The following is a 13,992-nucleotide window of genomic DNA, read 5'->3' as shown; positions in this document are numbered from 1 at the left end:
TTCAGAGGCCAGCAGAACCCAGAAAGAGAGGAGGAGGTCAGTCACAGCGAAAGCAGTGCAGAGGAGGACGGTGTGGAGGTGGATGGTGGAGGAGAAAAAGAGGACAGTGCTGAGGAGGACAGTGTGGAGGAAGATGGTGGTGGAGAAAGAGAGGACAGTGCTGAGGAAGGTGCTAAAAAGAAGCAAGATGGTGGTGCAGAGGAGGGTGAAATGGAGGAGGACACAACCCAGAGTTCATACATAAATCCTGCTCAGGTAGCCCTGCCTGTAACGTCAGATGACAGCAGTGACGACAGCGGCAGCAGCAATGGGTTAATTGGTGGTGGATTGCTGAAGGCACTTGTGCTCCAAGAGTCACCTACCCATTTTGAGAACTTCTCATTTGGAAATGACTTGGGCCCAGATACTGAGGTGAAGGGCAAGAGGAAGAGGAGAAATAAAAGGAAAAAAGGAGAGGTCACCAGACTTGTTTATTCTTCTCTCTAGCAGTCTGGGCCATCTGAAAAGGTGGTTCAGGCTGGTGTGCCCCCCAGTCTGCCCGACCCCGCTTTTGCTGTAAAGCGGGGCCAGCATGGGGGGTACATGGTGGATAAGGTTTCTAAGATGGCTGCAGACGCCAAGGAGCCCGTCTGTCCTGCCGGTAGGGAAGGGCAGGACAGGCTTAAGGTGGGCGACTCCGATGCTGCAGGACCACCCCAGGTGGGCAGGGGGCGTGTCCTAGTGCCGGAGCTTGGTGATGTTGCTGTCTGCTCGGGGGGCGGTCCCCCGAGCGATCTAGGCGTAGCAGGGTACTCCTCTGTGAGGGGGGGAGTGTCCATGCGTCTGGATTGGTAGAAAAGCCCGGGCGGTCGGGTGAGGTGGCTCCTGAAGGTTGCACTGACGCTGTGGGGAATCCCTGCACGTCGGCTGCTGTAGGAGGGGTGGGGGTGCGTCCGGAGGGACAGCTCCCACCCAGTGTGAAGCAGTTCTCACTGGGAACATCATCGGCGTTGAAGGAAGTGTCATCACTGGAACTGGAAGTAACATCGTCAGAACCGAAAAAGCGGTCATCGGGGGCGGGACCAGCAGCACAAACCCCCGTGGCATACGCAAATAACCCGGCCAGCTCAGGAAAGTTTAGCCAGGATAATAGTGTGAAAGGGAAGAGTGCAAAAGAGAGTGAAAATTTTGGTGATGGTATGTTGCATGAAAATGTTAGCAGTGTGCAAGAGTGGGGCATTAGAGGAGTACAAGAGAGGGGTGCTAGCAGTGTGCAAGAGAGGGATGCTAGCGGTGTGCAAGAGAGGGGTGCTAGCGGTGTGCGAGAGAGGGGTGCTAGCGGTGTGCGAGAGAGGGGTGCTAGCGGTGTGCAAGAGAGGGGTGCTAGCGGTGTGCAAGAGAGGGGTGCTAGCGGTGTGCGAGAGAGGGGTGCTAGCGGTGTGCAAGAGAGGGGTGCTAGCGGTGTGCGAGAGAGGGGTGCTAGCGGTGTGCAAGAGAGGGATGCTAGAGGTGTGCGAGAGAGGGGTGCTAGAGGTGTACAAGAGAGGGATGCTAGCGGTGTGCAAGAGAAGAGTGCTGGAGGCGGGCAAAGGGATGTCACTGGATCAGTAAAGAGTACTGAGGAAGTAGGGGCTGGTTCGGCTGCCCCCCTGATGGTGACTGCTAGAAGCTATGCCAGCGTCGCTGCCGGGGAATCAAGAGGGTCCCCGTCTCCATCTGGTTCTGGGGGTCACTTGCAGCGGCGCCTCCTGGAGGCTCTGCGTAAGGGTGATAGGTCAATTGAGGTAGAAGGGAGGGGTTCGGTTGACCTGTCTTTTTGGATAGAGAGGCATGGTCTGGGTGCCTTCCGAGAACAGAATGGGGAGGTGATGTGGTCCCTCCCGACACCCGGGCAGGATAGTAACTGTAGGAATGTGGCCCGTCTGATTTGGAGGGGTAAAGATGCGTGCCCGCCCCGGGCAAGGGTGGTTGAGCTCCTCCTTCAGATGGAGTTCAGGGCGAGTGACATCTTTGCCCTGATTCACCCCTATGGTTCTTCTGAGTTCGACATCAGCTTTGTTCGGCCAGAGGGTCTTGAACTTTTCTGGTCGAATTACGAGATGGTGAAGAACGAGCCCGGCTGGCGGGATTTCGCTGTAAAAGCGATATCCCGGCAGAACCAAACCAAGAGAGTGACCGTTTTGACCCGTAACGAGTCGCTCTCTTGCTACGACATCATGACCTGGCTCGGTCGTTATGGGGATGTGACGGACATGCCCAAGAAAAATCTTGATGAGCACGGGATCTGGTCTGGGGCCTGGACGTTTTCCGTCAAACTTAGGAGTTCAGGGAGCACAGTTGCCCACATCCCATCGGCAGCCTTCCTCGGACGTGACAGAATCCAAGTCTTCTACCAGGGGCAGCCTAAAGTCTGCCACAGGTGTGGTAGTCCTACCCATTTTAGCGCAGCCTGCACTGTGCAGGTTTGCGCTTTGTGTGGTGGGGCTGGTCATTTGGCTGCATCCTGTGGGCAGATCCGGTGTCATCTGTGTGGTGTCCTAGGACACCCTTTCAGCCGTTGACCCAGCGCCTTTTCCCGTGTGGTGGCCGCTCCAGCTGGGGAGAGCTTTAGGGTTGCCCCGGCTGGGGAGGGTACGGGCATGGGTGAAGGAGCAACATGGTTAATGAAGAGCAAGAAGGGGCCTGCCAAACTAAGGCGAGAGGAAAACCGCAGAAGGAGCAGGGAGCTGGAGAGTTCTCAGGTGGCGGGGGTAGCTCCTGGCCCTGCTCCTGTCACTAGCCCAGATGTTGCTGAGACCCTGGGGGATGATGTGTTGGATGAGGAGATTAGGAGGATTCGCGAAGAGGAAGGCAAAGAGGCTGATCTTTCTAATTCCTCCCACTATGAAAGTGTGGAAGAGGAGGGGAGAGAAAGGCCGAAAAAAGACAAGGGCAAAAAAGTTGTAAAGGGGGAAGTCTCAGTCCTCTATTTCAGGTGCTAAAGGCCAGGTCCTAAAAGGAAGCTTACCTGCCCCCCTTCTGATTGACCTATCGGACAGGTACCTTGTCACCATCTCCTCCCCCTCATTGGAGGGGGGTGGCGAGGATGGGGTGCCTGAGGGATTGGAGCCTCCAGGGGGAACTGGGTCCTGTCCTGTTGAGGCATCTTCCTCGGAGGGCAGGGCTAACTCAGGGCCAGATGGAGATGGGAGCCAGATGGATCAGTCTGAGTCAAAAAAGAGATCTAAAGAAAGTAAGAATGCTCCTTCTTCTTCAGGGGATGAGGCGGTGAAGAAGAAGGGCAAGAAAAAATAATGGGTAAGGCCATCTAACTCAATTACCCAGGATGGCAGCACCCCATTGACGCTGGCATCTATTAATTGTGCCAGTATAAAGTCTGATACGGCTAGATTCGCAGCCTTTGATTTTCTCGGACGTGTTGAAGCCGACATTTTCTTTTTACAGGAGACCAGGTTGTCAGATCTAGCCTCTCTGGTGAAAGCCAGAAGAGAGTGGAGGCGCGGGCCCTCCCACTGGTCTCTTGCGGCTGAGTTGTATAGTGGGGTGGCGGTCCTTTTTACCGCTCCGGTCGAATGCAGACGGGTCATTGAGTTTGAAATGGGGAGGTGCCTGATCTTAGATGTCTTCATGAAGGGACAAGAGCTCCGGCTCATTAACATCTACGCCCCACAAATAAAGTGGGGCCGTAAGGATCTCTTTATGAGGATTAAGCCCTTTCTTTTTACTAGCCGGCAAGTGATCTTTGGAGGGGACTTCAATAATGTCACGAGGTCCCAAGATAGGAGAGGTTCCAATGATCAGCTGGCTTATGACTGTGTGGGCCTTAGTAATATAATCAGGGAAGCTCGCCTAGAGGATGCCCACATCCGGAGCCCCTCAGGCCACGCGGGTTTCACCTTTCATCGAGGTAGCAGCAGGTCTAGGATAGACAGGTTTTATTTAAAGGAGGAAGCCGTCTCTTCCGCAGTGTCCGTGGTTGAGGTGGAGTTCTCCGACCACTATATGATTTTGTTTTCCCTGAATGTTTCAGAGACCCCCCGGATGGGTAAAGGTTATTGGAAGCTGAATTCGTCCCTCCTGGAGGAAGCGGAGGTAAGACAGTCCTTTGAGGATTTTCTTCAGAGTCAGGTACCTTTACTGGACTTTTGTAGTAGTAAGTCTAAGTGGTGGGAGATATTCAAGAAGCGGGTTGCGGGGTTCTTCTGCCAGCTCTCGAGCCTCAGGTCCCTGAGCAGGTATCGCCTGTATCAGGGACTGAGGAGGAAACTCGAGCTTCTCATCTCGACTGGAGGTAGCCGAGAGGATATCTCCAGAGTGAAGTCCTTGCTGATGAGGTGTCAGTACGATAGGCCCGCATCTTTGGTTTTTGAGAGGGATTACGGGAAGTACCGCTTGCCCGACCCTTACAGGAACTGCAAGATGTCAGTGAGTAGTAAAGTAGTCTCAGGACTGATTGATAGTATGGAATCTCTGAATCGGTCCAGATCAGGGATCCTGGAGGTCGTCAGATCCTTCTACTCGCACCTCTTGGGGAGGAAGGATCTAGATCGAGACGGGATGTCGGCTTTCCTGGCTGAAACCATTCCTGAGCCAGGGGTAGACCCCTCTCTTGGCATTTTGGCAGAAGAAATCAGGGAAGAGGAAGTGAGACTGGCGATCGAGGGGCTTGCCCCCAAGAAGTCACCAGGTCCAGATGGCTTAACATCCGAGTGGTACAGGACCTTTAAGGAGTCTTTAGCTCCCCTCTTGACTGAGGTATTCAATGAGTGTCTCTCCTCGGGCACTCTACCAAAGTTAATGAGGAGGTCAGCCCTGATTCTTCTGTCAAAGGGTAAAGATCCCAGCCGTATTGAGAATTGGAGGCCCATAGCTCTTCTCAATACAGACAGGAAGCTTCTGGCCAAGATACTGTTTAATCGGCTGGTGAAGTTTGCACCCCGGCTCCTTTCGGGGGCTCAGCACTGCTCTGTTCCAGGCCGAAGTACCTTAAGTGCTGTCCTCAGTGTCAGGGAGGCAGTGGAGTGGAGTAGTGCGGGTCTCTGGAAGGGGTACTTACTGTCCTTGGATCAGGCCAAAGCATTTGATCGAGTGAACCATGACTACCTCTGGTCCGTCCTCCTGAGATATGGCTTACCGTGTACTTTTGTTAATTGGCTTAAGATCTTGTATGCAGGGGCAGAGAGTTTCCCGCTGGTGAACGGGTGGTCTGGCCGCTCTTTTGAGGTGGGGTCCGGAGTCCGTCAGGGTTGTCCTTTGAGCCCGCTCTTATATGTATTTGCGATCGATCCCTTCCTTAGGAGGGTGAGTTGCGGACCATTGGCGGGAGTCAGGATGATTCTGGCGGAGCCGGGTGTCGCCCAGAGAGTGGTGGCGTACGCTGATGATGTCACCATTTTCGTCTCCTCGAGAGAGGAGGTCGATGTGGTGATGTCGGAAGTGGACCGCTACTCGGAGGCATCCGGGTCTAAGATCAACCAGGATAAGTGTGAGAGTCTCTGGCTGGGAGGGGGAGATCCCACGTTTGATCTCCCGGACACCCTTCCAGGGCCCCAAGAGTCAGCAAAAGTTTTGGGCATCACATTCGGCCAGGATGATTATCCCACCAAAAACTGGGATGCTAAGCTCCAGGATGCCACTCAGAGGGTGGACCAGTGGAAGGGTTGGTCTATGACCCTCAGGGAAAGGGTACACCTGATCAAATCGTACCTGCTCCCCTTGTTTATCTATCTGGGCAGTGTATGTATCAGAGGCTTACTACACTAGGGTCTACAGCCTGTTTTTCCAACTGTTATGGGGGAACAGGTTGAACCTAGTCAAGAGGGAGGTTAAGTACCGCACGAGGAGACTAGGGGGTTTATCTATGGTAAACCCTGTGGTGTTCTTAACGAACACCTTCTTGAAAGCCAACATTGCAAACCTCTGGTCAGAGAGGGCTCCTCCGTGGGTACTCTCCTGCAGGGAATGGTTTCGGCCTTTCTTCCAGGAATGGGAGACAGGAGGGCAAGTGAAGGACCTCCGTACACCACATGGATATCTTCCGGCTTACGCTACCCCGACTCTGAAGGCGATACGCCGGTGGGGTCTGGGAGTGTGGGAGATCAGGACCCAGTCAAGGCAGTTCCTTGACAAACGGGTTCTGTTGACCCACTTCCAGAAGCCTCTGGCGCTCAGGGACTGCCCAGGTCGGGATCTGAGGGTGGGGTTGTATCTTTTAAATATGAAAAGGATCCCCCAGAAGTTTTGGGACTTGGCCTGGCGCTGCTTTCAGGGGAAGCTATATGTGAGGGACAACCTGAAGTACAGGAACTCTGATGACCGGGGATGTCCCCGAGAAGAGTGCGGGGACACGCTGGAAAGCATGGACCACTTCCTGCTTCATTGTCCCTTTAATATAGGGGTTTACAATAGGGTGGGCGCTTCCATCGGCTGGAGTCAACTTGCCGGCCTTTCCTATCCGGAGTGGGCTTATGGGGCATTCAGGAACCTGGGTGGCCGAGATCGGGGCACTTTATTCTTAGTTAGCTTAGTGGTTAGGTACTACACGTGGAATGCACGGTGTTTAGTGTCGACCCAACAGAAAATCCTCTCCGAGGTGGAGGTCTATAGGAACATCACCGGTGACCTTGGGAAGATCAGGTCTTTGGAGTATGGCAGTCTTGGTACCAGTAGGGCTTCTCTCCTATGGAGAGGTATTTCTTTTGATGTACCTTAATTTTGGTTAGGGACAGTATATAGATGTTAGGGTGAGTATAGGGTCAGTTTTATGAAGGGATAGCGATAGGGTTAGAAGTAAGGTTCATAGGGTAAGCATTTTGAAACTTAGTTTTATCAGGATTGCCATCCTTCTTCCTGGTGGTGGGCTATGCATGTCACTCTAGCTTTTTGTTTTGTTTTCTGTAATTTGAATGTAAAGGGCTTGCAGGAAACCAATCTTGGGCCTGGTGGGGGTTTGTAGTACTGTATTACTTTGTTTTTCATATTATTTCTGTGGTTGTAGTGAGTTAGTACATTGTTGAGTTAGTTAATAATAGTGGGGGGGGATTAATTTTAGGTTGGGTGGGGGTTGTTGGGGGGAGGGGGTGATGTTTTGGGTCTGACTTGGGTCAGTTTATGGACAATGACTGTTTCAGTAAAAAAAAAAACAAAAAAAAAAAAACACTGTGATACACGGACTCTGACCATGTCCAGTGGGAGTGGTGTGGGTGATGGGAGAGTTCATAGTATAGGTTCTTTTTCTTTAGGTTTTATTCTTGTTTACATGTATTTCATAAGTATAAATAGTTTTATGTATTTTTGTATAGTGTTATACCTCATTGTAGGGTAAAGGCAGTCGGACCAGCTTTTAGTTGATATTATTGTGGTTTTTTTTTTCCCCTTATGGTAATGTATCCATGCATGTATGTGTTACTATAGTTTAAAGAGAAGGGAAAGGAGAAAGGGGGGAAAAAAAAGATTACAAAAAAAAAAAAAAAAAAAATTCCAAGTTGGAATTACTTTTAGTTATGGCAATAAGCCCTCTTTTTATTATAAAAATTTTTTCTATATATATATATATTTTTTTTTTCTCGTTATGATATAATATGTATTGTGAGTATTGGTTGTTGTCTGTGTGTAAAATTAATGGTATTTCCAAGATGGAATTATTTTATTTATTTCCTTATTATTTTTATGGCAGTTAGCCCTATTTATTTTTGTTTAATGCATTTTGTGTATGGTATGTGGGGATAAGTTTCCTATTCGGATGTTTTCAGTTAAAACTTAATTAAGGAAAGCTATATTTATGTTTTGTTGGTAATTAATGTGTGTGTGTGTGTGTGTGGATAATAGGTAAGAATTAGTAGTATCAGGCATTATTTGTTAGTTGAGTTAAGCTGGGCTGGTCGGTTAGGTAGGTCCTTTTATTCTGTAACAAAGAGTTTATATTTGTTACTTTTTCATTGCTTATGTTTCAGCTGATTAAGCATTGTATTTGTGTTTTGTAAAAGTTTTATATTTTTCTAATAAAAAGAGTTCCAGCTGTTGCAAAACTACAACTCCCAGCATGCCCAGACAGCCTTTGGCTGTCTGAGCATGCTGGGAGTTGTAGTTTTGCAACAGCTGGAGGCACCCTAGTTGGGAAACACTGCTGCATACAGTGACTCCACACCAGTAGAGTATTCTACAGCAACAATACTCACCAGGCTTTTTATCTCCCTTTTCTCTCCCAACTGCTCTGCTGAACAGGATGTTAAGCCCTGCCCCTCAGGTCACATGATTGTGACATCACCCCAGGTCCTTAACCTCATATGCAGCAGATTTAGAGCAGGTCCTAGTCGGGTGCCATTATGTTGTGTGTGGAGATCGCTGCTTCTGATTGACTGCCCGACCAGGATCTGCATGATGCAGGGGAGGGGGAGAGAGATTGAAAAATACAAATGATTAAATAAAAAAACAGTACTGGCAGCTAAGACCTCAGGCATTGCCCAAGTGCCCGACCTGTCAGTCCGCCCCTGCACCACACACTACATTAAATTGGTCTGCATGTCCCACAAGAAAGCCCACAGTTTGCTGAAGACAAGCAGATTAAGGACATGGATAACTGGGTCTGCAAGAGTGCTGCTGGCACTGGGATGCTACAGTTCATTGAGGGAACAATGAATGCCAACTAGGGTTGCCACCCTGCCGGTATTTTACCGGCACAGCCGGTATTTTCATCTACATTCCGGGCTGTGCCGGTAAGTTTGGATGAAAAATACCGGCCATGCAATGGCCGGTATTTTTCATTCACTGACAGGGGCGGACGGAGCAGCATCCCCAGAAGAGCACTTCTTTCATGACCGGCCGTACAATGCCCAGGTCTGACACCAAAAGCCGGTGACAGGGAGAGCTCCGTGCGATGACAGGAAGAGACTGTACAGTGCTGGGGAGGGGGCGTGACCTCCTGTCTCCTCTCTCCCCCTCCCCCGCCTTCTCTCTGCCGTGCAGTCTTACAACCCTCCATAGGCAGAGCAGGGAGGGGAGAGAAGGAGAGGCCATGTATCCTGTCTCCCTCTGCTGCACAGGGCGGTGAGTGTCTGTGTATATGTGTGTGTGTATGTATGTGTCTGTGTGTATATATGTGTCTGTGCGTATATATGTGTCTGTGTGTATATATGTGTCTGTGTGTATATATGTGTCTGTGTCTCTATGTGTCTGTGTATATATGTGTGTGTGTGTGTGTGTGTGTAGGGGGGGGGTAAACTGCCTAATCTGGGGGACAACTATGCTGCCTAATCTGGGGGACAACTATGCTGCCTAATCTGGGGGACAACTATGCTGCCTAATCTGGGGGACAACTATGCTGCCTAATCTGGGGGACAACTATGCTGCCTAATCTGGGGGACAACTATGCTGCCTAATCTGGGGGACAACTGGGGGACAACTATGCTCCTAATCTGGGGGACAACTGGGGTACAACTATGCTCCTAATCTGGGGGACAACTATGCTCCTAATCTGGGGGACAACTATGCTGCCTGATCTGGGGGACAACTATGCTGCCTAATCTGGGGAAAAACTACCCGCCCCTCCACAATATTTTTAGTTTCTCATGTGGCCCCATGGGATAAATAATTGCCCACCCCATTCCTCCTCAACCCCTGGACATTCCTTAACCTGGAGCCGCCCGGGGAAAGGAGAAAGTGAAGACAAGAGACTGGTGAGACCTCTCTGCAAAATTGTGTATTTAATGCAGTGTTTCCCAACCAGGGTGCCTCCAGCTGTTGCAAAACTATTACTCCCAGCATGCCCAGACAGCCTTTGGCTGTCCGGGCATGCTGGGAGTTGTAGTTTTGCAATAGCTGGAGGCACCCTGGTTGGGAAACACTGATTTAATGTGTGAAACTATCTGCTGTGCTCTGTATCTAATCCTGTCATGTGCGATACTGTCTGCTGAGCCTGTGTATCTAATCCTGTCATGTGTGATACTGTGAGCTGAGCCTGTATATCCAAATCTGTCATGTGGCATACTATCTGCTGAGCCTGTGTATCTATATCTGTCATGTGCGATACTGTCTGCTGAGCCTGTGCATCTAAATCTGTCATGTGTGATACTGTCTGCTGAGCCTGTGTATATAATCCTGTTATGTGTGATACTGTCTGCTGAGCCTGTGCATCTAAATCTGTCATGTGTGATACTGTCTGATTAGCCTGTTTATCTGACGTTGTGCAGGGGGACGTCACTCGTCATCAGAGAGAGCCAGCGTTGCTGTCGCGCACCACCACTACCGCCGCCGCTGGCATAAATAGGGTTTTGGTAGGTATTCTCTAAATGTAAATTTTTTTGTGCGATATAGGAAAACTCCCCCCGCATATATATTGTATCCCTCCAATCCCCTATGCCATTTCTTAAACCCCCCTCCCATCCCCCATGCCATTTCTTAAACCCCTGATCCCTCAGCCCCTGTGCAATCTGGCCCCTCCCCTTTTGTAGCTCCACCCCCACATAGCCACACCCATGACCGGTATTTTTCTGAGGGAAAGGTGGCAACCCTAATGCCAACATGTACTGTGACATAATAATGAAGAAGAGCATGATTGCCTCCCCTCTGAGACTGGGCTGCAGGACAGTATTTCAACATAATAACAACCCCAAACACACCTTTAAAAGGACCTCTGCCTTGCTAAAGAAGCTGGACTGGCCTAGACCATATTACATATCTGTGGGGCATCCTCAAATGGAACATGCAGAAGGGCAAAGTTTTGTGATGTTGTCATGGAGCAGTGAAAGAGAACTCTTGTGGCACCCTGTAAAGCTCTGGTGAAATTCATGCCCAAGAGGCTAAAGGCAGTGCCCAGTTGGTCTCACTTTGCATATTTCCATTCAATTACTTTTGTTGGCAAGCCTTAGATATTAACCTCTTATGGACCGGGCAGTTTTTTTTTTTTTTTTGATGCTTTCAATTTTCTATTTACAGACCCATATGAGAGGTTGTTTTTTGGACCACCAACTTTACTTTGTAAGGGCATCACTCATTTTACCACCAAATTTACATCAAAATGAAAAAATATATTTCTAGGGAGAAATTGAAAATAAAAAGCAATTTAGCAACTTTTGGGGGCTTCCGTTTCTGCACAGTGCACTCTTAGGTAAAAATGTAATGTATTCTTTGTTCTGTAAGTCCATACAATTACAATGATACCCAACTTTTATATTGGCTTTGTTCTATTTTACTACTTTTGAAAAATAATGGGAGACATTTATCATTGTTTGCTTTGGTAGCGAGTTCTGTAGGCATTTTTTTTGCTTTGGTTTTGCCTATTTGTGACATATTTATCATACTATCACAGGGGGTTGATAAATTTGGCTCACATAAGCAAAAAACAATAAAATCACTTAGGAATACCATTTTCTTAGCACACAAAAATGTATGTGTTACGCCGAGCGCTCCGGGTCCCTGCTCCTCCCCCGAGCGCTCGCGGCGTTCGTCTCTGTGCAGCGCCCCGGTCAGACCCACTGACCGGGAGCGCTGCACTGGTGCCACCGGCGGGGATGCAATCCGCATAGCGGGACGCGCCCGCCCGCGGTTCGCATCCCAGTCTCCTCACCTGCGCCGTCCTCTGGCTTTTCAGTCCCGGAGCACGCAGCCCCGCTGTCTAGGGCGCGCGCGCGCCAGCTCTCTGAAATTTAAAGGGCCAGTGCACCATTAATTGGTGCCTGGCCCAATCAGTACCTGCACCTGTGCCATGTATATAAAAACCCACTTCCCCTTCCTGTCCTTGCCGGATCTTGTTGCCTTGTGCCCTGTGAAAGCGTTTAGTGTGTTCCCAAGCCTGTGTTCCCAGACCTTCTGCTGTTGCCCCTGACTACGACTCTTGCTGCCTGCCCTGACCTTCTGCTACGTACGACCTTGCTCTTGCCTTGTCCCTGTGTACCGCGCCTGTCTCAGCTGTCAGCTGGGGTTGAGTCGCTGTCGGGTGAAATAACCTGGGGGTTACCTGCCGCTGCAAGTCCATCCCGCTTTGCGGCGGGCTCTGGTGAAAACCAGTAACCCCTTAGACTCCGTTCCCCTGGTACGGTGCACGCCATCACCCCACTGACACAGAGGATCCACCATCAGTGTCCTCGCTGCATACCAGTTCGGATCCTGACAGTAGATCCGGCCATGGATCCTGCTGAGGTCCCGCTGCCTAGTGTCGCTGACCTAACCACGGTGGTCGCCCAGCAATCCCAACAGATCGCGCAACAAGGACAGTAGCTGACTCAAATGACCGTCATGCTGCAACAGCTTCTGCCGCAACTTCAGCAATCATCTCCTCAGCCAGCTCCTGCATCTCCTCCGCAGAGAGTGGCTGCTCCCAGCTTCCGCCTGTCTCTACCAGACAAGTTTGATGGGGACTCTAAACAGTGCCATGGATTCCTGTCCCAGTGTTCCCTGCACTTGGAGATGATGTCGGACCAATTCCCCACTGAACGGTCTAAGGTGGCTTTCGTGGTCAGTCTCCTGTCTGGTAAAGGCCTTGTCATGGGCCACACCGCTCTGGGACAGCAACGATCCTGCCACTGCTACAGTCCAGTCCTTCTTCTCTGAAGTACATAGTGTCTTTGAGGAGCCAGCTCGGGCCTCCTCAGCCGAGACTGCTTTGCTGAACCTCGTCCAAGGGAGTTCTTCCGTAGGCGAATACGCCATCCAGTTTCGTACTCTCGCCTCAGAGCTATCCTGGAACAATGAGGCCCTCTGCGCGACCTTCAAGAAAGGCTTATCCAGTAACATCAAAGATGTCCTGGCCGCACGAGAAATTCCTGCAAATTTGTCTGAACTTATCCATTTGGCCACCCGCATCGACATGCGTTTCTCTGAAAGACGCCAGGAACTTCGAAAAGGAAAAGGATCTTGTTCGCGCTAGGCGATTTCTCTCCCCGGCTCCTCTCTTCCAAAGTCCTTTGCAATCTGTTTCTGTGCCTTCTGTCGAGGAGGCTATGCAAGTGGATCAGTGAATCGGTCCCGCCTGACCTTACAAGAGAGGACTCGCCGCCGTAACGAGAATCTGTGCCTGTACTGTGCTAGTACCGAACACTTCCTAAAAGACTGTCCTATCCGCCCTCCGCGTCAGGAGAAACGCACTCCATTACCTCACAAAGGTGAGACGACTCTTGGTGTGAATTCTGCTTCTCCACATCTGACTGTGCCTGTGCGGATTTCTCCTTCCGCCAATTCCTTCTCAGCTGTGACCTTCTTAGACTCTGGTTCTGCAGGAAATTTTATTTTGGCCTCTTTTGTTAATAGGTTCAGCATCCCAGTGACCAGTCTCGTCAAACCGCTCTATATTTCTTCTGTCAACGGAGAAAAGTTGGACTGCACTGTGCGCTACCGCACAGAACCCCTACCTATGAGCATTGGACTGCATCATGAAAAATTGAATTTTTTGTTCTGCCCAACTGCACCTCTGAAGTTCTTCTCGGCCTGCCTTGGCTCCAACGTCATGCTCCTACCCTTGACTGGACCACCGGGGAGATCAAAAGTTGGGGTCCTTCTTGTCTCAAACGATGCCTCACATCTGCTTCCACTGGTCAAACCCCTGTGGCTCCACCTATACCGGGCCTTCCCAAGGTCTACCAGGACTTTTCTGATGTTTTCTGCAAAAAGCAAGCAGAGATCTTACCTCCTCATAGGCCTTATGATTGTCCCATTGACCTCCTTCCTGGTACCACTCCGCCCCGGGGCAGGATCTACCCTCTGTCTGCTCCAGAGACTCAAGCCATGTCCGAGTATATCTAGGAGAACCTAAAGAGAGGTTTTATTCGGAAGTCCTCATCCCCTGCTGGAGCGGGCTTCTTTTTTGTCTCTAAAAAGGATGGATCCTTACGACCATGCATTGACTACCGCGGTTTAACCCCTTAACGACGCAGGACGTATATTTCCGTCCTGCGCCGGCTTCCACGAAATGAAGCGGTGAAATCATATCGCGTTGGTCCCGGCGCTCATCAACGGTCGGGACCCGCGGCTAATACCACACATCGCCGATCGCGGCGATGTGCGGTATTAACCCTTTAGAAG

At 50.4% G+C, this 13,992-nt stretch overlaps 2 protein-coding genes across 11 annotated transcripts in view; one reads left to right on the top strand and one right to left on the bottom strand.

Moving 5' to 3' along the window:
• GULP1 (GULP PTB domain containing engulfment adaptor 1) overlaps positions 1-13,992 on the bottom strand; it is a 1,103,506-nt gene that overhangs the window by 852,132 nt on the left and 237,382 nt on the right. The window contains exon 1 of one of the 9 annotated variants that reach the window (XM_056535171.1): positions 8,157-8,177. The exons of the other annotated variants lie outside the window; for them this stretch is intronic. The gene's annotated coding sequence lies outside the window, so the exon portion shown is untranslated. Of the gene's footprint in view, positions 1-8,156; positions 8,178-13,992 lie in introns of those variants that run through there. 9 annotated transcript variants of the gene reach the window in all.
• The window catches only part of LOC130284639 (uncharacterized), a 271,577-nt gene continuing 266,995 nt past the window's right edge, over positions 9,411-13,992 (top strand). The window contains exons 1-2 of one of the 2 annotated variants that reach the window (XM_056535181.1): positions 9,411-9,653; positions 10,167-10,250. The gene's annotated coding sequence lies outside the window, so the exon portion shown is untranslated. Of the gene's footprint in view, positions 9,654-9,956; positions 10,251-13,992 lie in introns of those variants that run through there. The other variant, XM_056535184.1, reaches the window with a different exon arrangement.

This window comes from Hyla sarda, chromosome 8 (genome assembly GCF_029499605.1).
Source record: "Hyla sarda isolate aHylSar1 chromosome 8, aHylSar1.hap1, whole genome shotgun sequence".
Lineage (NCBI taxonomy): Eukaryota > Metazoa > Chordata > Amphibia > Anura > Hylidae > Hyla > Hyla sarda.
The sequence above is the reverse complement of the archived record's forward strand: the minus strand, read 5'-3'. Positions and strand labels throughout refer to the sequence as shown.